Raw genomic sequence first — 25,276 nt, 5'->3', positions numbered from 1 at the left:
CACAAAGAGCTATATAATAGCCTTAAAGGTATAGAGTAGTAAAATAAAGTGCATGTGGGCGCTACGAATCACTGTGCTGATACCTTATGTGAAGGGTCCGGACCGCTGCAGGGGACACAGGACACCCCGACGCGCGTTTCGGTAGTTGTACCTTCCTCAGGGGGCGCATACAGCCAGGTGAGTAGTGACCGGATATATATAGAGGAGACCACAGAGTGAAGTACGCCATGCGGCACATCCTCCGTCCGCCCCGGCGTCCGCCCGGCAAAACCGGAAGTGCGTGGGGCCCCGCGCAGATCGGAAGTGCATGGCGATTGGCCAGGGCGGCAGGAGAAGGCGGCGCATGCGCGCACGCAAATAGACACAGCGGCGGCCATGTTACAACTGGGCAGAGGAAAGGGCATATATGACGTGGACAAGACAAAGTGACAATGCCACCACACACGTCCAACTAGCAACATTACAGAATTATATATGCACCAGAAAACTATGTTGTGGACAAGTTATTACAAATAGAGGCCAAAATGAACGCACAAAATACTCATAAAATTATGGCAAGGCTAACACCTGGCATAACGAGCCATCAGAGATCCATAGGACACCTAGTGGATATAGCTTGATAATATTGGTATGAATACTCCAGGCAAAAGAGATATGTGAGCAAACTACAAACATAATAAGGCACGTAAAACAAAGTCCATAAAGGTTTAAGTAGCATGATGCATGTTGATGGCAAATGTCGGTGTCCACTTTTAAGGTCATATCTCTTTCTTCATGACATCAACACCGCAGAAGCCGCCGCTGCCAAAATATAGATACAACACTATGGATCCTAAATGACAAGAAATAGAACAATTAAAATCAAATAAAACCAAATGATGCGGAGAGGCAGAAACAGACACAGCAGTGCGACGACTACAGATAGGGGGCATAGCTAATATTTTCGTTTAAGCCGGATGGGCAGACCGTATTTAGCCGCCAAATCCAGCGTGTTTCCAACTGGCCAAGACGTTTAAAAAGATTCCCCCCGCGAATATTGACATTCAAAGCGTCAATATCGCGGACCCTAAGGAGCGAACCGTTGCTCTGATGGCATGCTGCAAAATGTATCGGGATGGTCTTTAATTGGGAAGAATCAGTCTGAGTAGAAGCTGCCTCAATCCCTAGAACATGCTCCCGAATCCTGACCTTCAATTGTCTGGTGGTCATCCCGACGTAGATCAGACCGCACGGGCAGGTGGCAAAATAGATTACATATCGGGAGGTGCATGAAATGCGTCTCCTGATAATATACTCTCTGGACTTATTAGAGTTCCAAAATTTGTCACATCTATCCATATTAGGGCACGCGACACAGCGGCCACATGGTGCAGAACCACCTGGGGCCGGTATGTCGTCCAGAAAGGTTTTAGGACCATGCCCATCATAGTGACTCCTAGTGAGGAAATCTCTAAGATTCCTCGCCCGTCTGAAGGTAAGAAGGGGTCTATGTGGGAGGAATTTACTGATGATAGTATCTGCCTGCAGGATGGGCCAGGCTTTAGTCAAAGCCGATCTTATTTTATTGGCCTGAGGGTTAAAGGTTGTAATAAATCGGAGCTGACTAGCGTCCTGACTTCTATCCACACCTTGGGGTTTATATAGTAGGTGATTACGTCTAGAGTGTTTAGCTCTATGATAAGCCTACTATATCCCCGTTCGATGAATCGGGTGGTCAGTTCCATCGCACGCTTTTCAAAGTCGGAGTCTGATGAACAGATCCTCCTTAGGCGAAGGAACTGGCCCACGGGTATAGAAGACACCATATGTTGAGGGTGACAGGAGGACGCATGTAACACCATGTTCGTGGATGTTTCTTTGCGGTAAATATCTGTGTGTAAAGACCCAGACTCATCCTTACTGACCGATACATCTAGAAAATTCACCCTGAGCTTATCATGGACACATGTAAGTCTAATATTTAGGTCGTTGCTGCTGAGAAGACTGATGAAGCGTCTCAGGTCGATGGCCTCACCCTGCCAGACAAAAAGGATGTCATCGATGTACCGCACCCAAAAGGGAATGCGGTCCATCGATGACAGCCTGTCCGACAGGAAGAGGTCCCTCTCCCACAGCCCCAGGAACAGATTAGCATAGGCAGGCGCAAAGGCCGCACCCATGGCTGTCCCCTGGAGCTGTAGGTAGAAGGACCCCTTAAACACAAAGAAATTGTGTGAGAGGGTGAACTCCAGTAGTCTCAGCAGGAGTCCCCTCAAACCAACAGATAGTGTGGAACTTTCAAGAAAAAATTTAACTGCGGAAATACCGTCCTGATGTCTAATATTGGTATAGAGGGACTCAACATCTGCTGAGACTAGTAGAGACTCACCCTCAAAGTGGAGGCCATCGACCCGACGAAGCAGCTCACCAGTATCTCTGAGATAAGACGGAAGAACCGTCACGAGGGGCTGGAGGTGGAAGTCAATCCATGAGTTGACATTCTCAAGATAATTGCCCCTACCAGAGACAATAGGGCGCCCGGGTGGTGACTTCAGGTCTTTATGAATTTTCGGGAGGAGGTAGAATGTGGCTATGGTGGGGTCATTCACGAGGAGGGAGGAGGCAAGTTCCTTTGTGATAATATCGCTCTCTAAGGCATCCTTAATAATGGAAACCAACTGGCCCGAGTAGGCACTCAATGGATTATAGGTTAGTTTTTTATAGCAGATGGGATTGTTGAGTTGCCTAAAGGCCTCCCTCTCGTACAGCCCCACCGGCCACAAAACAATATTCCCTCCCTTATCGGCAGGTTTTATTACCACATCAGGGAGTTTTTTAAGATATTCCAGACGTTCCCGCTCATACTTAGAGAGATTGTCTCTATGAGAGAATCTCGGGACCTGAGATAGATCCTGAGTCACCACCCGAACGAAAAGGTCAATTGCAGGGCAAATCGCCAAAGGGGGAAACTTAGTGGATCGTGGGCGAATAGAAGGAGGAATCTTACCCCCCTCATGGATATGTTCCACCGCCAGCTCCTCTAATATCCTCAGCGCAGCTTGTTCCGTTTCTGTGGGAAAAAGAGAATTAGTCTCATTGTTGAAGTAGTAACGTCTCAGCAGCAACGACCTAGCAAATAGATTAAGATCTTTCACAACAGTGAATCTATCAAACTCAGGCGTGGGTGAGAATGAGAGCCCTCTACCAAGTAGAGCAAGGTCAGTGGGGGAGAGTACATGATGGCTCAGGTTAATTACCCGTTTATTCGTATTATCAAGATCCACTTGATGTCTCGGATTTCTCCTATAAGGGTGAAAAGTATGATCCCTCAGCCGACTTGGTCCAGAGGAAACAGAACCATCCGATAGCCCGCTAGCAGAGGAGATGGAGGAGTTAGATGGAGCACGTGTCAAGTTGGCTTTTCTCCACAGATAGACCCTATTAGTTTGGTAGTCCTTAAGGTCCCTGTTATGTTTGGTCATCTGATTCTCTTGAATTTTTTTGGCCAGCATGTCCAAGGACTTTTCTAATTCAAGGTCAAATTGTTGCAGTTTTTATTTCGGGCACTCGGCCTTAATAGTAGTCTGCAACGAATCTATCTTTTTATCCAGCTCCTCAATAGTAGCCGTATTATGGTTGATCAACAGTTGCATTAAAGTGAATGAGCATAAATTGCTCGCCTCTTCCCACTTCCCAATAAAGGTTTCATCACTGATAGGGAAAGTAGGGATCACACGAACCCTCAATCCCCTAGGGATCATCCTATTGGCAGTATACTTCTCAAGGAACACACGATTCCACCACAATTTAGACCGCCTAAGCAGGGAATCCTTCATCATGGCCAGTTTCTCATTGAATCTATCGTCATCGCACTGCTGTGCACCAGTCCCACCGCCACCAAATGTCTGGTCGAGTTGCGTGAGCCAGGCTTTTTCTTTAGCCCGGTAGTCCATAGTATCAGAATAAGCACCTGTGCATAACACAGAAAGGTAAATATATAAGATAATTCCAATAAGCATAATTGGTGGTGCAGAAACGTGCTGAAAAATAAGATGATGTTTATATAAATAGTCAGCATACACCCTCCACGCATGGACAATATGGATAACTGCCAAAAACACATAGAGAACAAGACGAAACCATGCAGTCACTGAATCCAATAAAACAGTATAACTTTATTACAAAAAAAGTTAAAATACATACAAGAGGCCAGACAAATGGCGTAGAGAAGGGCCGGCAGATGACATCAAAAATATCTGCCTCAGGCAACAAAAAGTGCAGTCACCCAAGGTAAAATGACCCCGGCAACATCCAAAACCCAACACCTGGTATACATAAGCACATAGCGCATCACATATTAATCACCTATAAGAACTAAAGTGTCGACAGTACTGCCACAAAGAGCTATATAATAGCCTTAAAGTTATAGAGTAGTAAAATAAAGTGCATGTGGGCGCTACGAATCACTGTGCTGATACCTTATGTGAAGGGTCCGGACCGCTGCAGGGGACACAGGACACCCCGACGCGCGTTTCGGTAGTTGTACCTTCCTCAGGGGGCGCATACAGCCAGGTGAGTAGTGACCGGATATATATAGAGGAGACCACAGAGTGAAGTACGCCATGCGGCACATCCTCCGTCCGCCCCGGCGTCCGCCCGGCAAAACCGGAAGTGCGTGGGGCCCCGCGCAGATCGGAAGTGCATGGCGATTGGCCAGGGCGGCAGGAGAAGGCGGCGCATGCGCGCACGCAAATAGACACAGCGGCGGCCATGTTACAACTGGGCAGAGGAAAGGGCATACATGACGTGGACAAGACAAAGTGACAATGCCACCACACACGTCCAACTAGCAACATTACAGAATTATATATGCACCAGAAAACTATGTTGTGGACAAGTTATTACAAATAGAGGCCAAAATGAACGCACAAAATACTCATAAAATTATGGCAAGGCTAACACCTGGCATAACGAGCCATCAGAGATCCATAGGACACCTAGTGGATATAGCTTGATAATATTGGTATGAATACTCCAGGCAAAAGAGATATGTGAGCAAACTACAAACATAATAAGGCACGTAAAACAAAGTCCATAAAGGTTTAAGTAGCATGATGCATGTTGATGGCAAATGTCGGTGTCCACTTTTAAGGTCATATGTCTTTCTTCATGACATCAACACCGCAGAAGCCGCCGCTGCCAAAATATAGATACAACACTATGGATCCTAAATGACAAGAAATAGAACAATTAAAATCAAATAAAACCAAATGATGCGGAGAGGCAGAAACAGACACAGCAGTGCGACGACTACAGATAGGGGGCATAGCTAATATTTTCGTTTAAGCCGGATGGGCAGACCGTATTTAGCCGCCAAATCCAGCGTGTTTCCAACTGGCCAAGACGTTTAAAAAGATTCCCCCCCGCGAATATTGACATTCAAAGCGTCAATACCGCGGACCCTAAGGAGCGAACCGTTGCTCTGATGGCATGCTGCAAAATGTCTAGGGATGGTCTTTAATTGGGAAGAATCAGTCTGAGTAGAAGCTGCCTCAATCCCTAGAACATGCTCCCGAATCCTGACCTTCAATTGTCTGGTGGTCATCCCGACGTAGATCAGACCGCACGGGCTGGTGGCAAAATAGATTACATATCGGGAGGTGCATGAAATGCGTCTCCTGATAATATACTCTCTGGACTTATTAGAGTTCCAAAATTTGTCACATCTATCCATATTAGGGCACGCGACACAGCGGCCACATGGTGCAGAACCACCTGGGGCCGGTATGTCGTCCAGAAAGGTTTTAGGACCATGCCCATCATAGTGACTCCTAGTGAGGAAATCTCTAAGATTCCTCGCCCGTCTGAAGGTAAGAAGGGGTCTATGTGGGAGGAATTTACTGATGATAGTATCTGCCTGCAGGATGGGCCAGGCTTTAGTCAAAGCCGATCTTATTTTATTGGCCTGAGGGTTAAAGGTTGTAATAAATCGGAGCTGACTAGCGTCCTGACTTCTATCCACACCTTGGGGTTTATATAGTAGGTGATTACGTCTAGAGTGTTTAGCTCTATGATAAGCTTTTTTTATCATACGCCTACTATATCCCCGTTCGATGAATCGGGTGGTCAGTTCCATCGCACGCTTTTCAAAGTCGGAGTCTGATGAACAGATCCTCCTTAGGCAAAGGAACTGGCCCACGGGTATAGAAGACACCATATGTTGAGGGTGACAGGAGGACGCATGTAACACCATGTTCGTGGATGTTTCTTTGCGGTAAATATCTGTGTGTAAAGACCCAGACTCATCCTTACTGACCGATACATCTAGAAAATTCACCCTGAGCTTATCATGGACACATGTAAGTCTAATATTTAGGTCGTTGCTGCTGAGAAGACTGATGAAGCGTCTCAGGTCGATGGCCTCACCCTGCCAGACAAAAAGGATGTCATCGATGTACCGCACCCAAAAGGGAATGCGGTCCATCGATGACAGCCTGTCCGACAGGAAGAGGTCCCTCTCCCACAGCCCCAGGAACAGATTAGCATAGGCCGGCGCAAAGGCCGCACCCATGGCTGTCCCCTGGAGCTGTAGGTAGAAGGACCCCTTAAACACAAAGAAATTGTGTGAGAGGGTGAACTCCAGTAGTCTCAGCAGGAGTCCCCTCAAACCAACAGATAGTGTGGAACTTTCAAGAAAAAATTTAACTGCGGAAATACCATCCTGATGTCTAATATTGGTATAGAGGGACTCAACATCTGCTGAGACTAGTAGAGACTCACCCTCAAAGTGGAGGCCATCGACCCGACGAAGCAGCTCACCAGTATCTCTGAGATAAGACGGAAGAACCGTCACGAGGGGCTGGAGGTGGAAGTCAATCCATGAGTTGACATTCTCAAGATAATTGCCCCTACCAGAGACAATAGGGCGCCCGGGTGGTGACTTCAGGTCTTTATGAATTTTCGGGAGGAGGTAGAATGTGGCTATGGTGGGGTCATTCACGAGGAGGGAGGAGGCAAGTTCCTTTGTGATAATATCGCTCTCTAAGGCATCCTTAATAATGGAAACCAACTGGCCCGAGTAGGCACTCAATGGATTATAGGTTAGTTTTTTATAGCAGATGGGATTGTTGAGTTGCCTAAAGGCCTCCCTCTCGTACAGCCCCACCGGCCACAAAACAATATTCCCTCCCTTATCGGCAGGTTTTATTACCACATCAGGGAGTTTTTTAAGATATTCCAGACGTTCCCGCTATCTCAGGTCCCGAGATTCTCTCATAGAGACAATCTCTCTAAGTATGAGCGGGAACGTCTGGAATATCTTAAAAAACTCCCTAATGTGGTGATGTGGTAAAAAAACCTGCCGATAAGGGAGGGAATATTGTTTTGTGGCCGGTGGGGCTGTACGAGAGGGAGGCCTTTAGGCAACTAAACAATCCCATCTGCTATAAAAAACTAACCTATAATCCATTGAGTGCCTACTCGGGCCAGTTGGTTTCCATTATTAAGGATGCCTTAGAGAGCGATATTATCACAAAGTAACTTGCCTCCTCCCTCCTCGTGAATGACCCCACCATAGCCACATTCTACCTCCTCCCGAAAATTCATAAAGACCTGAAGTCACCACCCGGGCGCCCTATTGTCTCTGGTAGGGGCAATTATCTTGAGAATGTCAACTCATGGATTGACTTCCACCTCCAGCCCCTCGTGACGGTTCTTCCGTCTTATCTCAGAGATACTGGTGAGCTGCTTCGTCGGGTCGATGGCCTCCACTTTGAGGGTGAGTCTCTACTAGTCTCAGCAGATGTTGAGTCCCTCTATACCAATATTAGACATCAGGACGGTATTTCCGCAGTTAAATTTTTTCTTGAAAGTTCCACACTATCTGTTGGTTTGAGGGGACTCCTGCTGAGACTACTGGAGTTCACCCTCTCACACAATTTCTTTGTGTTTAAGGGGTCCTTCTACCTACAGCTCCAGGGGACAGCCATGGGTGCGGCCTTTGCGCCGGCCTATGCTAATCTGTTCCTGGGGCTGTGGGAGAGGGACCTCTTCCTGTCGGACAGGCTGTCATCGATGGACCGCATTCCCTTTTGGGTGCGGTACATCGATGACATCCTTTTTGTCTGGCAGGGTGAGGCCATCGACCTGAGACGCTTCATCAGTCTTCTCAGCAGCAACGACCTAAATATTAGACTTACATGTGTCCATGATAAGCTCAGGGTGAATTTTCTAGATGTATCGGTCAGTAAGGATGAGTCTGGGTCTTTACACACAGATATTTACCGCAAAGAAACATCCACGAACATGGTGTTACATGCGTCCTCCTGTCACCCTCAACATATGGTGTCTTCTATACCCGTGGGCCAGTTCCTTCGCCTAAGGAGGATCTGTTCATCAGACTCCGACTTTGAAAAGCGTGCGATGGAACTGACCACCCGATTCATCGAACGGGGATATAGTAGGCTTATCATAGAGCTAAACACTCTAGACGTAATCACCTACTATATAAACCCCAAGGTGTGGATAGAAGTCAGGACGCTAGTCAGCTCCGATTTATTACAACCTTTAACCCTCAGGCCAATAAAATAAGATCGGCTTTGACTAAAGCCTGGCCCATCCTGCAGGCAGATACTATCATCAGTAAATTCCTCCCACATAGACCCCTTCTTACCTTCAGACGGGCGAGGAATCTTAGAGATTTCCTCACTAGGAGTCACTATGATGGGCATGGTCCTAAAACCTTTCTGGACGACATACCGGCCCCAGGTGGTTCTGCACCATGTGGCCGCTGTGTCGCGTGCCCTAATATGGATAGATGTGACAAATTTTGGAACTCTAATAAGTCCAGAGAGTATATTATCAGGAGACGCATTTCATGCACCTCCCGATATGTAATCTATTTTGCCACCTGCCCGTGCGGTCTGATCTACGTCGGGATGACCACCAGACAATTGAAGGTCAGGATTCGGGAGCATGTTCTAGGGATTGAGGCAGCTTCTACTCAGACTGATTCTTCCCAATTAAAGACCATCCCGATACATTTTGCAGCATGCCATCAGAGCAACGGTTCGCTCCTTAGGGTCCGCGATATTGACGCTTTGAATGTCAATATTCGCGGGGGGAATCTTTTTAAACGTCTTGGCCAGTTGGAAACACGCTGGATTTGGCGGCTAAATACGGTCTGCCCATCCGGCTTAAACGAAAATATTAGCTATGCCCCCTATCTGTAGTCGTCGCACTGCTGTGTCTGTTTCTGCCTCTCCGCATCATTTGGTTTTATTTGATTTTAATTGTTCTATTTCTTGTCATTTAGGATCCATAGTGTTGTATCTATATTTTGGCAGCGGCGGCTTCTGCGGTGTTGATGTCATGAAGAAAGAGATATGACCTTAAAAGTGGACACCGACATTTGCCATCAACATGCATCATGCTACTTAAACCTTTATGGACTTTGTTTTACGTGCCTTATTATGTTTGTAGTTTGCTCACATATCTCTTTTGCCTGGAGTATTCATACCAATATTATCAAGCTATATCCACTAGGTGTCCTATGGATCTCTGATGGCTCGTTATGCCAGGTGTTAGCCTTGCCATAATTTTATGAGTATTTTGTGCGTTCATTTTGGCCTCTATTTGTAATAACTTGTCCACAACATAGTTTTCTGGTGCATATATAATTCTGTAATGTTGCTAGTTGGACGTGTGTGGTGGCATTGTCACTTTGTCTTGTCCACGTCATATATGCCCTTTCCTCTGCCCAGTTGTAACATGGCCGCCGCTGTGTCTATTTGCGTGCGCGCATGCGCCGCCTTCTCCTGCCGCCCTGGCCAATCGCCATGCACTTCCGATCTGCGCGGGGCCCCACGCACTTCCGGTTTTGCCGGGCGGACGCCGGGGCGGACGGAGGATGTGCCGCATGGCGTACTTCACTCTGTGGTCTCCTCTATATATATCCGGTCACTACTCACCTGGCTGTATGCGCCCCCTGAGGAAGGTACAACTACCGAAACGCGCGTCGGGGTGTCCTGTGTCCCCTGCAGCGGTCCGGACCCTTCACATAAGGTATCAGCACAGTGATTCGTAGCGCCCACATGCACTTTATTTTACTACTCTATACCTTTAAGGCTATTATATAGCTCTTTGTGGCAGTACTGTCGACACTTTAGTTCTTAATGATTAGTGATTAATATGTGATGCGCTATGTGCTTATGTATACCAGGTGTTGGGTTTTGGATGTTGCCGGGGTCATTTTACCTTGGGTGACTGCACTTTTTGTTGCCTGAGGCAGATATTTTTGATGTCATCTGCCGGCCCTTCTCTACGCCATTTGTCTGGCCTCTTGTATGTATTTTAACTTTTTTTGTAATAAAGTTATACTGTTTTATTGGATTCAGTGACTGCATGGTTTCGTCTTGTTCTCACTTTGTGGTTCTACCCTTGCCTCTCTTGCAGCGCTACCTCTGCTCCGCACTCCTTGGTTCTGCTCTGTTCTACTCTGCTCCGCTCCTGTTGCTGCAGTAATCTCTTGCTGCAGCTCCTCTCCGCATTCCTTGCAGTTCCGCTCTGCTTAGCTTCTGTTGCTGCGCTATCTCTTGCTGCTCTACCGCTTCTATCCACAGTCTTACGGTTCTCTTCCTGTGTGAACAGGTCCCAACCTGTTCCTTCATACTCTTTTCCTTCCGGCTTGTTTCCGTACCTGCATGTCCTGTGTGAACAGGTCCCAACCTGTTCCTTCATACATCATATCCGTACCTGCACCTCCTGTATGAACAGGTCCCTACCTGTTCCGTCATACACCACACCAACCTGCCCTGTGTGTCTGTCGTACCTGCCAGCCCTGTGTCTCTGCTGTACCTGCCAGCCCTGTGTCTCTACTGTGCCTGTCAGCCCTGTGTCTCTGCCGTGCCTGCCAGCCCCGTGTCTCTGCTGTACCTGCGAGTCCTGTGTCTCTGCCGTGCCTGCCAGCCCTGTGTCTCTGCCATTCCTGCCAGTCCTGTGTCTCTGCCAGCTCTGTGTCTCAGCCGTGCCAGCCTACTCGTCTGAGTTTGATCCGTGCTCATCTGCTAGTCCTGCCTGATGCCCGCACCAATCTTGGTGTTCCTGTTTCCCAAGTGGGATCAACAGCCACAGCCAGACACCACCCTGGAGTAGCACCTGGCAGCTGCCTGCCGCACAAGCCTGACCTCACCATCAGCGGCTCCAGTGAAGACCAAGGCAGCTGTCATAGTCTCGCCCCTTCCAGGGTAGTCTGGTTCGTGGTCCAGTGGGGCCACAAACCCCCTTGGCTCACGCCCATCAGTCAGGGCGTGAGCGTGACATCTACACAATCTACACTACTATAACTAGGAAATACTTATTCTTATATTACCCGTGGCCCTTTCTAACTGGCGCTGTTCCTTTCTATGTTAACTATTACCTTACTGTACTTCCTGAACTATAGTGCCCTGAACTCTACTTCATATTTACTAACTATATTTATCCTATTATCTATGTCTTAATGTTAAACTGTATTACAATAGCATAAAACATATTTTAGAAATAAACATGAATCTTCCACAATAAAGCCTAATCAAAACATATAAGCATTGTACAACATTACTCACATTGTTACGAAAAGCTTACCTGTTTTATTAGGAAAAAGCTACAAGCTTTCTTGTCCTTGACATACTCTTACTTATTCACTATCATCATTAGGAAAGTTCAGGTGATGCAAATTTCCCAGCTTTTTAAAAACCCAGCCTCCTCTAACCTGGTGCCAAAAATAACAGCCATGGGTTCTTCTAAGCAGCTGAAAATGAAAATGGTAGAGGACCACAAAGCAGGAGAAGGCTGTAAGAAGATAGCAAAACATTTCTAAGATGACCTTTCTTTAGTTCAAAATGTAATTACCAAATTGCAGTTAACAGGAACAGTGGATGTCAAGTTTAGGTATGAAAGACCAAGCAAACTTTCAGTAAGAGCTGCTCGTAGGATTGCTAGAGAGGCAAATCAGAACCCCAGCTTGACTGCAAAAGACCTTCAGAAAGATTTATCAGACTGTTGTGTTACACTCCTCTACTGTTCAGAGACACCTACACAAATATGGCCTTCATGGAAGAGTTGTCAGAAGAAAACCTCTCCTGCATCATCACCATAAAATTCAGCATCAGAAGTATGCAAAGGAGCAAGTTATCATGCCTGATGCATTTTGGAAACAACTCCTGTGGACCAATTAGGTTAACATAGAATTATTTGGCCACAATGATTAAAGGTATGTTTGACGGAAAAAGGGCACAGAATTTCAAGAAAAGAAAATCTTGGCAAAAGTTAAGCATGGGGTGGATCAACCATGCTTTGGTGTTATGATGCAGCCAATGGCATGGGGAACATTTCCCGGGTAAGGGGCAAAATGGATTCATTGAAATTTCAACAAATTCTTAATGGGAACATAACACCATCTGTAAAAAAAAAGCTGAAGTTGAAAAGAGGAGGGCTTCTACAAATGGATAATAATGAGCCTAAACACACGTACATCCACAACAGATGACCTCAAAAGGCGCAAGCTGAAGGTTTTACAATGACCCTCACAGTCCCCTGATCCGAACATCGATGAAAATCTGTGGCTAGACCTCAAAATAGCAGAGGATGCAAGATGACCCAGGAATCTCACAGAACTGTGAGAATTTTCCAAGGAGGAATGGATGAAAATCCCTCAAACAAGAACTGAAAAACTTTTGTCTGGCTACAAAAAGCATTTACAAGCAAGAGAAAGATGGACAGACACAAGCCATCAAACAAAGAAGAAATGCTTACATTTTTGTACCAGGAGTGGCATAAGGTCACCCAAAAGCAGTGTGAAAGACTGGTGGAAAGCTGCCAAGACGAATGAAAGCTGTGACTAAAAATCATGGTTATTCCACAAAATATTGATTTCTGAACTCTTCATAAGTTAAAACATTAGTATTGTTGTTTCTAAATGATTGTGAACTTGGTTTTTTTTTTCATTATTTGAGGTCTGCAAGCAATGCATTTCTTTGTTATTTTGACCATTTCTCATTTTCAGAAAATAAATACAAAATTTATTGCTTGGAACTTCAGAGACATGTTGTCAGTAGTTTATAGAATAAAAGAACAATTTACATTTTACTCAAAAATATACCTATAAAGCGAAAAATCAGACAAACTGAACATTTTGCAATGGTCTCTTAATTTTTGCCAGAGCTGTATATGGACTGTACAATGACTATAATGGTAGAATGAGTACATGACTATTCGGGTTCATATTTGCTAAAATAACCCTTACTTCACACCCTGTAAAGTTAAAAAAAAAACCTTTCTTTCTTCTTTCACCCAAATAGAAACACTTAAGGATCTGTATCACCACTTATATACAAATTCATTATTCCCCAATAATATTGCTATTAAATCGCCTCTTCATTATGATCTAATGTCGTTCTGTATAATAAAAACATAATAATTAAAAAGGAGCCATAAAGTCCATTAGCAGAGCCTGTAACACGAGAACCATCCTCTCCACTATTCATTTCATGCTCTCCTGATATCTTAACATAGTAATTATACATTAAAGATTATTGGTATAATAATTTGGAATAACATATTTGCAAGTCATGAAATTCCTTGTCATAGTCGCGCTGATCTCTAACCCACATTATTCCTCATTTAATTATATCCATAAAAAGCTTCCGAGGCTTTGCTGTCGTCCTGGAGGAATCATTTTGTTTTATAGGGCTGTATCTAACTATGATGAGTATTGATATCTGGGGAAATAAGTTCATGTTGTCACAGATTAATGAATGTGGTGTTTTCTTATGGGGACACATGGAGCTCGTCATAGGTGAAATTCAGCTCCAATACATTAACCTTCCATCGCTTATTGAACATTCTTGATCATTTTAGTCTCAATAAACCATTGGAATTGTACATATCCAAATTTCATATTAATTCACTATAAAATTTTGATTTGCGGGACACCGTGGCAGAATGTACCACTCTCATGTGCCTAAAAGTCTACTTAAAGAGGACCTGTCACTACGTCAAAAGTGGCCAGTTTTTTGTCTTATTTTATTCCCTATGCTCCCCTAAGTATTTTATGTTTTTTTTTCTACGATCCATCATACAACAGTCTAAGAGACATGAACGATTTTATTTAATGCCGTTTTTTTAAGGTCACGGGGGCAGTACTTGCAGGGTAATTATGCAGAGCAGTTTGAAGACACTCCCCAGAGGATTCGGTGAGCCACATCACCTTGGTAAAAACTACAAAAATTAACACTAAATGAAAAGCTCGTATCTCTTAAAACATATGATTGATAAAAAACAAGAAAAAAAACTGAATACTAAGGGGAAGAGTGGGAATAAAATATGACTAAAAAAATGGTCACTTTTGACTTTGTGATAGGTCCTCTTTAATGGGGTTAAATAGGACTGAGATGTTCATCTGTTTTCTTTATGAGAGCTCATCAACATCAGATAGATTGGGGCACAGATCTAACATTAGTGACTGCCCCAAATGTCCAACATTTGGAGCGAGAATATCACAGCTCTGTACACCATGTAGTGGCTATTCTCAGGTTCTGCAGCTCAACTCCAATTGTAGTGAATGGGAGCTGAACTTCTGTGCTCAAAAACAGTCATGGCTCAGTAAGCTGTGTACTTATGACAGCTGTGGAAGTAGGTATTAAGATATCAGTAAGTACGTCGGATGTCAGACTGTCAGACCCCCACCTCTCAGAAATTGATGATATTGATAGCTCAATAACAGACAAATCCTGTAAACAGGATTGACCTTGGGATTTTTCGTTTTTCCGTGTTCGTTTTTCACTCCCCTCCTTCCCAGAGCCATAACTTTTTTAATTTTCTATCAATTTGGCCACATGAGGGCTTATTTTTTGCAGGACGAGTTGGACTTTTGAACAACATCATTGATTTTAGCATGTCGTGTACGAGAAAATGGGAAAAAAATTCCAAGTGCGGTGAAATTGCAAAAAAAGTGCAGTCCCACACTTGTTTTTTGTTTGGCTTTTTTGCTAGGTTCACTAAATGCTAAAACTGACCTGTCATTATGATTCTCCAGGTCAGTACGAGTTCATAGACACCTAACATGACTAGGTTAATTTTTACCTAAGTGGTGAAAAAAAATTCCGATACTCGTGGCGCCATTTTTCATGATCTGGGGTCGGGTGAGGGTTTATTTTTTGCGTGCCGAGATGACGTTTTTAATGATAGCATTTTGATGTAGATACGTTCTTTTGATCGCCCGTTATTGCATTTTAATGCAATGTCGCTGTGACCAAAAAACCGTAATTGTGGCGTTTCGAATTTTTTTCTCGCGACGCCGTTTAGCGATCAGGTTGATGCTTTTTTTTAATTGATACATCGGGCGATTCTGAACGCGGCGAAACCAAATATGTGTAGGTTTGATTTTTTTTATTGATTTATTTTGATTGGGGCGAAAGGAGGGTGATTTAAACTTTTATATTTTTTTATTTTTTTCACATTTTTTTAAACTTTTTTTTAACTCGATCGCCTCTGCTACATAGCAGCGATCTGCTGTTCGCTGCTATGTAGCAGAAAATCAGGTGTGCTGTGAGCGCCGACCACAGGGTGGCGCTCACAGCTGCCGGTGATCAGTAACCATAGAGGTCTCAAAGACCTCTATGGTTACAATGGAGAAGCATCGCCGACCTCCGATCATGTGACGGGGGTCGGCGATGCCGTCATTTCCGGCCGCCTGGCCGGATGCGGTAGTTAAATGCCGCTGTCTGCGTTTGACAGCGGCATTTAACTAGTTAATAGGCACTGGCAGATCGCGATTCTGCCGCGCCTATTACGGGCACATGTCAGCTGTTCAAAACAGCTGACATGACCCGGCTTTGATGCGGGCTCACCGCCGGAGCCCGCATGAAAGCGGGGCTTCTAACCTCGGACGTACTATCCCGTCCGAGGTCAGAAAGGGGTTAACATCTGGGAGATGTGATACATAGATGATGTTGTGCCAGCCCTGGCTAATCAACAGGTGCGCCGGGGATGCCGAAAGCTAAGAAATTCATGATTCTCCAGTCTAGCCGATAGGTACCACTGGCCTAGATTCCCACGAATTGATCTGTTCATCTCCTTTCACAATTTAGCTGTTTTTTGTGAACTGTATTTGTAAACCAAATTTTTGGCAAATTTGTAACAAATTTAATTTGTTTTGAATTATTTTGCTTATCTTTGGTCCCCATTTAACAGCTAATTTTGGGAGGGTTTACACGAAACCCTACCCCATTGTGTCCTAAAAATAGGGATCACACTATCATTGCACTCTCTATTCTCCAAATCACCATTTGTAAATTTTATGACAAATATTACTGTAAAGTACATTTTTAAGATCCAGTATTCCTTTAAGTCAAGGATATAAGCAGTCAGAATCAGAAGGAATTATTGTAACCTTAATAGGATCCATCTATAAATAGGAGATAATTATGGTACAAATCACTGCATGCACATATTACACATTTGCAACTATAAGGTAAGCGGAGTCGTCATACAGAACACTGTCTCGTTTTGCTTAAATTGGTCAAATGTATTAGCGTCAATGATGTCAGCAGGACTCCTTTAATGAGATGGAATAACACATTAGAGACCTTTCTGATTGAAGAGACATCTACAGACACTTCAGTAAAAATAGCTGAAATTATGAGATATAATGACACTTTTTTCTCAGTTACATTCGACTACCCTTTACTGCCCCCTCTCCAGAAATCTCTCTGAAATCAATGGAGGAAGGTCAGCAGTTTATTATTATTTTTTTTAATACAATTCAACTTAAAAATTCCAAATTTTTTTAATCTGGAGCTTCCCAGCATAGTTTTTTTAGCGTCCTTTGAAATTATGGTCATCCCATGGGCAACCCGTGATCACTTTGATGGGAGGGGGGAGGGAAAACCAATGAGCACTCAAAGGATGCCAAGACAGGATCACACTCTTTAAAGGAAATAAGTCACCAACTTTTTTGGTACCCCATCTGAGAGAAGCATGATGTCGGAGTAGAGATCCCTTCAGAAGCCTGATGTCGGAGTAGAGATCCCTTCAGAAGCATGATGTTGGAGTAGAGAACCCTTCAGAAGACACTTAAAAAAATGAAGAGGACACAGAAGCAAGTTTTGCCCAGGGGCCATTCACTGTCAGTGTCATGTCATGTTTTTTCTATAAGATAAATAGTCCAAACCTATTGACACCCATTTTAATTAGGTCTAAAGTCATCATAAATAGTTAATCAGTTGGGAGACCCCACAAATCTGTTTTCTACCAGATTACTACAAATGTAAAAAAAAAAGGAAAACTGCATTCTTGTATCTTTTCAGTTTGCACATTCAATGTCACCAATCTATCTCCGATGGAGAGCCATTGCTCGTTCGGACAGGCCTTGCACTATCCACTTTACCTGCCTCAGCTATGGGAAAATAATGCACTTGACAAGATCCACTAGCGGATATTAGCTGATGCTAGTTGAGTTTTTACTTATCGGAGTTCCACATCACTGGGTACTATGCAAAGTTCTTGCTTTAATTCTCCAGTGGAAGGCACTGACAGACATGCTGGGCGCAGCTGCTGCCACATCTGTGGTATACTGACACATCAGGACATGATATGGAGGCCTAGAGACCTATTATATGTCTTTCTGGAGAAATCCCACATGGGGAGGACATAGCTGCTAAATGGCATCTTCCTCAACATATGGTGTGAAGATAATTTGACTAAAATTATTCAATTTAGAAAAAACAGATTTCTATTGTATGTTTTATTTGTTTGCACTTGACTTTTTTTTAACATATCTACTTTTATTTAATTTTAGAACTAGAAATCATAGGGCTAGTCATGAGCAAATCTGCTTATTTTGGAGAACCTCTCGAATTTGGCCATTCAGTTTCCAGTTGCAAAGCCCCCCTTCATTTCATTCATCGTGACGTTCTCTCCCATTGTGTCCCGGCATTTTTGCCACCTCTGCTCTAACTAAGCCTCAAAATGTCAAGTTACATGGGCAACATTCTACAAAATGTCACAGGGCAACGCCATTATGTTTTGAGGAATAGTTATGGTGGAGGGGCCACAGATGCCAGGACATGTAAAGAAAAGATGCTTGAAGACTGGAGCAGAGTGGTGTTTCAAGGCTGGAGAGGCTTAAATGGCTAATATAAATTTAAAAAATACTTTTTTAAATGCTTTCTAGGTCTTTAAAATCCAGAAAAATGACCATTTTTCTTGATTTCCACTAAATGAATTGCCCAAAATGAGGATTTCCGTGCTTGTCCACATCTGCGGTTCCTTGCTTGTCCGCATCTGTGGTTTCTTGCTAGTTGCTCTCCTCTTGTATGCATTTGTGGCTCCCTGCTTGTCCTTATCTGCGGTTCCTTGCCTGTCCAGTCTGAACTGGGTCCTGCCCATTTCTGTATTCCAGTCATACCTGCCAGTGACTCAGCTCTTCCTGAAGCAGTTCCTGTCCGGCCAGTCTGAACTGGCTCATACCTCTGTTTATCAGCTGTGCCTGCCAGCACCTGCCTGCCAGTATATCAGCCATGCCAGAGTGCCTAACAGTATGTCAGCCATGCCCACCTGCCAGTATGTCAGCCATGCTAGGGTGCCGGTCAATCAGCCATGCCCGGCTTTCTGTAGTGTATAAATGTAAAAAAAATGTTTTAATGCTTTCTAGGACTTTAAAATTCAGAAAAAAATTACAATTTTTCTTGATCTCCACTAATTGAATTGTTCAAAATTCAGATTTCTGTGCTTTTCCACATCTGCTGTTCCCTGTCTGTCCGCATCTGTTGTTCCCTGCGTGTCCACATCTGCGGTTCCTTGCTTGTCCTCATCTCTGGTTTCTTGCTTGTCCACATCTGATTTCTTGCTTGTCCACATCTGCTGTTCCCCACTTGTATGCATCTGCAGTTCTCTGCTTGTCCACATCTGAGGTTCCCCTGCTTGTTCACATCTATGGTTCCTTGCTTCACCGCATCTGTGGTTTCTTGCTTGTCCGCATTTGCTGTTCCCCACTTGTATGCATCTGCGGTTCTCTGCTTGTCCGCATCTGCGGCTCCTCACATCTGTGGCTCCCTGCTTGTCCACATGTGTGGTTCCCATGCTTGTCCACATCTGTGGTTCCTTGCTTCAACGCATCTGAGGTTCCTTGCTTGTCCGCCTCTGCAGATCCCCGCTTGTCCACATCTGTGGTTCCCCTCCTTGTCCACATATGCGGTTCCCTGCATATCTGCATCAGTGATTCCTTGTCTGTCCAGTCTGAAGTGGGTCCTACCCATTTCTGTATTCCAATCATTCCAGCCAGTGACCTAGTTCTTCCTGAAGCAGTTTCTGTCTGTTCAGTCTGAACTGGCTCTTACCTCTGCCTGTATATGAGCCGTGCACACCATCGCCTGTCTGACAGTCTATCAGCCATGCCCACCAGCAGCTGCCTGCCAGTATATCAGCCATGCCTGCCAATATGTCAGCTGTGCACTCCTACCAGTATATCAGTAGTACACATCTGCCTGCCTGCCAGTGTATCAGTCGTGCCTATCTGCACCTGCCAATATGTCAGTTCTGCCCACCTACACCGACCTGCCTGTATACTAGCCATGTCCTCCTGTACCCACCTGCCTGTAAATCACCCTGCATAGCAGCCGTGGCTACCAGTACCAGCCTGTCTGTGAATCAGCTAAGTCAGACAGTATACCTACAGTACCTGCCTGCACCTGTTGTTACAGTTTCCTGCCCTCTTGGGGGTCAGATGCTACTGCTGGATGCCGCCCTGGAGTGGTACCTGGTAGCTACCTGCCACTCAAGCCTAACCTCACTACTAAATCTACAAGGTAGCTGCATAGTCACGCCCCTCCAGGGTATTCCTGATCTGTGGCACAGTGGGTTCACAATCCCCACTCGCGCTAACAGTCCATGGGCGAGTGTAACATACAGCTTTTTAATATCTTCTTTCTGCTACAAATACTCAGGAGAACAGGAACCTCTCAAATTTGTGCATACAATGTATGGGAGACATGAGAGCAGTTTGTCTCCAACTACTAACTCATATACAATAGAAAAATGGAAATGGAGCCTGAAACAGGACAACATACAAGTCATATGATAGCCAAAAGTAATATTGTTTCTCATGTGTACGCACATAACAGTTTAGTATCAAAAGGCACCTAAAATAATAGGTACACTGTCATGCTTCTGGATTCAAACCCTTGATTCTGTGTTGTGTCTTCGGCATCTCTTTCCTCTAAGCCACAACAGATACACATTTTCATTGAGTGTTTTAGTTCTGTTATCTTTGTTTCTGTTGGTTTTGGGTAACAGATGTTTTTCATTTACTCTGTTTTTCTGTCCTATCACCTTCCGGATGCAGCTTTAAATACCTTCCCCTACTGGTGTTTACTACTAATGATAGTCTTTGTTGGAGTCAGTCACTTTGCTGTAGTTAGTATTGGTTGCAGTAGTTTTGTTTGTTATTCCTGTACTCCTTAGGGAACTGCTACTCTAGTGATCCTAGAAGCTGCTAAGGACATTCAGGGTAAGCCACCATCGAGTGGGGGCGTCATTGCATTATCTTAGGGTGCCAACCTCCGCGGTCAAGCAGAGACAGACCAGGGTCAGAGAAAGGTTTTTTTAAGTCTTAACAGTGACCTGTCAGGTTTAGGTACTTGTCTTCCTGGTTTGTATGTTACCTGTGTTATGTGCTTTGGCGGTCATAACATACACTTTAAGGAACCATTGCTCCTTACCCATATTTCCCACAGGTATCTGGTCCAAGAGAATTCCTGGTCCTCAAAATCACTCAAACAGATGTAGTCTTGAAATTCAGCAGGTGAAACACAATATTGAAGCAGATTAGGTAGCATATTTGAGTACACATGGAAGTTAGGGGGTTCTGGCATTGGTTACAGAATATTAGGGCATGGTTGCATGCTTAGGAAGAGAAATGAGTGTCCCCACAATGGACCTTATATCCTGGTCTTTAGTCTGGCAGTTAAAATATTTATTAAAGTATATAAGATGACAAGAATATCCAAGAAAAGAACTCATCATGACTGTCAGAAAAAAAACAGTAGCAAAAATTAAGGCTATGTAGTAAGAATAATAAGATTGGGTGGAACGCCAAAACATGATGCTATCACTTTTACTTGACAAATGGTGTGCATTTATTAAAAGGAATCTGTCAGTACGATCAACCTTCTTTAGTTGTATACATAAGCAATAAGTCACAGGAAGCTAAATAAAATGATACCTTGATTTCTGTGATCCAATGTCTTATTCTAGAGAAATCCACGTCTTTCTTAATATGTATATGAGCTGTTAAGATCTCTGGGCCGGACACAGATCTCACCAGGAATCTGCCTCCAGAGCTTTTTCTAAATGAAAAGGGGCATTACCAGTGTGACACATGCATCTCAGGAGAGCAGACTGTCAGTCATCACATGTCTCACACTGGAAATGCCCCATCTATTTAAATGATGCTCAGGAGGCAGATTCTCAGGGAAAGCTATGTCCGGTTCATAGATCTTAACAGCTTAACAGTTTACGTGCATTTAAAATACATGTATACATATAAGTAAATAAATGTGGTTTTTTTTTACTATTTGGAGAGCAGCAACATCCTTTTCCTATTTCAAGTTACATTCTGATCCCAAACACATTTGTCCATTATTTTTCAATCAAAATGATGGACACCCTAACCTTACCCAAGAGACCCCATTAATCTCAGTGGGGGTCTGTCAGGCTCTGCTGGTGTCTGCTGTGTAAGGGATTCAGAACATACTGACCAAAATGAATTAAAAAAGATAAAGATTAATATGAAAAATATGAGATAAATATGCAGTTTTATAGCCAAATAGGGAAAAGTTGTAACATTTTTAGAATGCATTTGACAATTAACATGGATTATTTGATCGTGGACACATCCCGTGTGACATTTTATTAAACTCTTTGCCTTGTTTTACCATTTGATCCCATAAGGAACACATTGTTCCTCTGACTGTCCTGGGCACACAGTTTGGTTAGATAATGGAATAATAATTGTATCTCTAGTGCTTTATCTAATTACAATAACAATGAATTACTGAGCTATGTCCATGTTATGATGAAAGCAATCTCATCTAAATTTGTAGATGCCGTTGAGATCAATGCTGTAATTTAAAGGGATGTTAATTTTTGGTTTGGTACTTTTGATGGATTTGTGCCCTGCAACTCTAAAGTTCAATTAAGTTTTATGATTAATAAAGCAAAAGACAAAGATGTATCATTAATGACTTTTATGTACATTCATTACAGCTTGACTTGAAGAGCTTGTTTCACGAGGACAATTTAGGCTAGGGAGGGGGTTTCCTAAAAATCTATTTGTTTCCTGACCTTATGCTAGGGTGTTGCTACTGAGAAGTTGACCCATGGGGAACCTTAACAGATTTTTCGTTCCTCTTTCTTATAGCATTTTGCTTCTTGCTAAGGTCCTATAATTCAAGCAGGAATAAATGGAGGGTGGAACATTAGAATTTGGTTCTAGCCCTGAAGGGTGGACAGGTGTTGGTGGACATTACTTATCTTCGTGAGTAGGAACTTCAATACTAGAGATTGACTGGTTCTGCCTAAATTGAGATGTAGAGTTTAAGGAACCCCTAATCCTGACTATTAAAACACTTTTCAGGGTCTTCTGTATCATCTGTATAATATATTGATGACATTGGATTTGCGATGTGTAAGTGAAATGCATGCGCTATTGGCACACACAGCTAGACCCAAACCATGTTTTATTGCTGATGACTAGTGTTGAGCGATACCGTCCGATACTTGAAAGTATCGGTATCGGATAGTATCGGCCGATACCCGAAAAATATCGGATATCGCCGATACCGATATCCGATACCAATACAAGTCAATGGGACATCAAGTATCGGAATGTATCCTCATGGATCCCAGGGTCTGAAGGAGAGGAAACTCTCCTTCAGGCCCTGGGATCCATATTAAAGTGTAAAATAAAGAATTAAAATAAAAAATATTGTTATATTCACCTCTCCGGCGGCCCCTGGACATCAGCGGGAGGATCCGGCGTCCGGCACGGCTTCTTTCTTCAAAATGCGCGCCTTCAGGACCTGTGGAATGACGTCCCGGCTTCTGATTGGTCGCGTGCCGCCCATGTGACCGCCACGCGACCAATCAGAAGCCGCGACGTCATTCCTCAGGTCCTAGAAGGCGCTCATTCTAGGACTTTAGCTGAGGAATGACGTCGCGGCTTCTGATTGGTCGCGTGGCGGTCACATGGGCGGCACGCGACCAATCAGAAGCCGGGACGTCATTCCACAGGTCCTGAAGGCGCGCATTTTGAAGAAAGAAGCCGTGCCGGACGCCGGATCCTCCCGCTGATGTCCAGGGGCCGCCGGAGAGGTGAATATAACAATATTTTTTATTTTAATTCTTTATTTTACACTTCCGATACCGATACCCGATATCACAAAAATATCGGATCTCGGTATCGGAATTCCGATACCGCAAGTATCGGCCGATACCCGATACTTGCGGTATCGGAATGCTCAACACTACTGATGACACATATTAAGGGAAAAGTAACAAGTGAGTAAAAATCAAGTGTCCGTAATAGAGTTTCTGCGTCACAAGAAAAAGTGCGTCAATGGGGTCACATACTTGGAATTTACAGATTTTGAAAATGTTAGTGAATTATACAGCTGATATATGGATTGTGAAATCCTATGTAGAAAAATTCCTAAAAGCTCTTTTTAACTTTAGTAAATCGGTATGGTTTCTTGTACAATGAAGTTCATGGACAGTTATCATTACAGTCTAGAGACAATTTTAGGCACAAGAGACTTGAGTCAGTAGGACACAATCTGTGAAGTTCAAATAAAATAAGAACCAGAGGACCCATAGCAGAGATAAAAATCATGGTGTCTGATGCCACTGTAAGGGAGTACAAGGAATTGTGTGCCCACTCGCCTTCGCCCGTGTTTTTACGTCCCAGACAAGCTGGTATATTCAATACGTTAGGCTATGAACTGTATAATGCTGTTATATGGTATATGACTGTTAAATGTTATGTGCACTGTAACATTGCTAATGCATGTAGTTATGTTATTGTCTAGGGACAGTGCAGCATTCAGATTGGCCCACTAGAGGGGGACACAATAGTATAAGGCTGTGTGCCCACTTTGCGTTTTTTTAGCGCCCCGTTTTTCAGCTGTGGAAACGCTTAAAAAACGCTAACAAAACGGATCCCATTAATTTTAATTGCATTCTGCAATTGCTGTGCCCATGCTGCATATTTTTCCGCAGCGGAATCGCATTGCGGTAAAATATGCAGCATGTTCATTTATATTCCGCCGCTATAGACTTGTATTGGAACGCTTGAAATCTGCAAAGATTAAAAAATGTTTGCGGATTTCAAGCGCATTTGCTGCGGTTTTGTAAATCAAAACTGCAGCAAATAGGAAGTGACATCATGGGCATTCCATCATGCCATCCCAGAGCTTCCCATAATCCAGGAAGATGAGAATCCCAGATCATTCCCGTCTTCCTGGATGATGGCTGGTATAATCAGGTAGGGACTGGTATGATCGCATGGTGCTGGATGTCCCTTTCATAATCAGTGTGGTGTCTATGTGTGTGTCTCTGTGTGTGTGTCTGTGTGTGTCTATGTGTGTGTGTGGCACCCCTAGGGGTATTTGCCACAAAAATAGTTACTGACACTAAATACAAAGACTAAAATAGCAAGACTGCACTACCACCTCCGGCCAGAAGGGGGAGCTCCAGAGACTCCCCTTGATCCATTTTGGTCTGAGAAAAGAATTGGCAGTTGGGCTAAGGAGTTGAAAGTGAGAGGTCATACAGCTGAATTTCTAACAGCCCTATGACGGTTTCCAGGTCCAAATCACCGGCCTGAGGAGAAGAGGGACAGAGAAAAAGGACATTGTGAGAACCGGGTAGCATTAATCACTACCCAGAATAGGCGCAAAGACGGATACCGGATCCGTGGCAGTATTCATTATATATAATACAGCAACCGGAAAAACGTGAGGTGATATCAGTTTCACTAGGGCCGGACGCAGCAACAGTCACAGAGTTCAGCGGTACTCCCGGAGTGGGTAAGCCGATAAAGGGACTCGGGTTGCCCGTCGAACCAGGACCCGGAGGGGACAGATTGGGCCGGCAGCCAGTTCACATACAGCAGCAGGGCCACACAGAAACTGCGTACAATAAGAGGCGAAGACCCCGGCAGGGTCAAAGTAACTCAGAGTTCCCATACAGACTCCAGTGACAG

The sequence above is a fragment of the Ranitomeya imitator genome, chromosome 1 (assembly GCF_032444005.1).
Source record: "Ranitomeya imitator isolate aRanImi1 chromosome 1, aRanImi1.pri, whole genome shotgun sequence".
Lineage (NCBI taxonomy): Eukaryota > Metazoa > Chordata > Amphibia > Anura > Dendrobatidae > Ranitomeya > Ranitomeya imitator.
Note: the sequence above shows the minus strand (reverse complement) of the source record.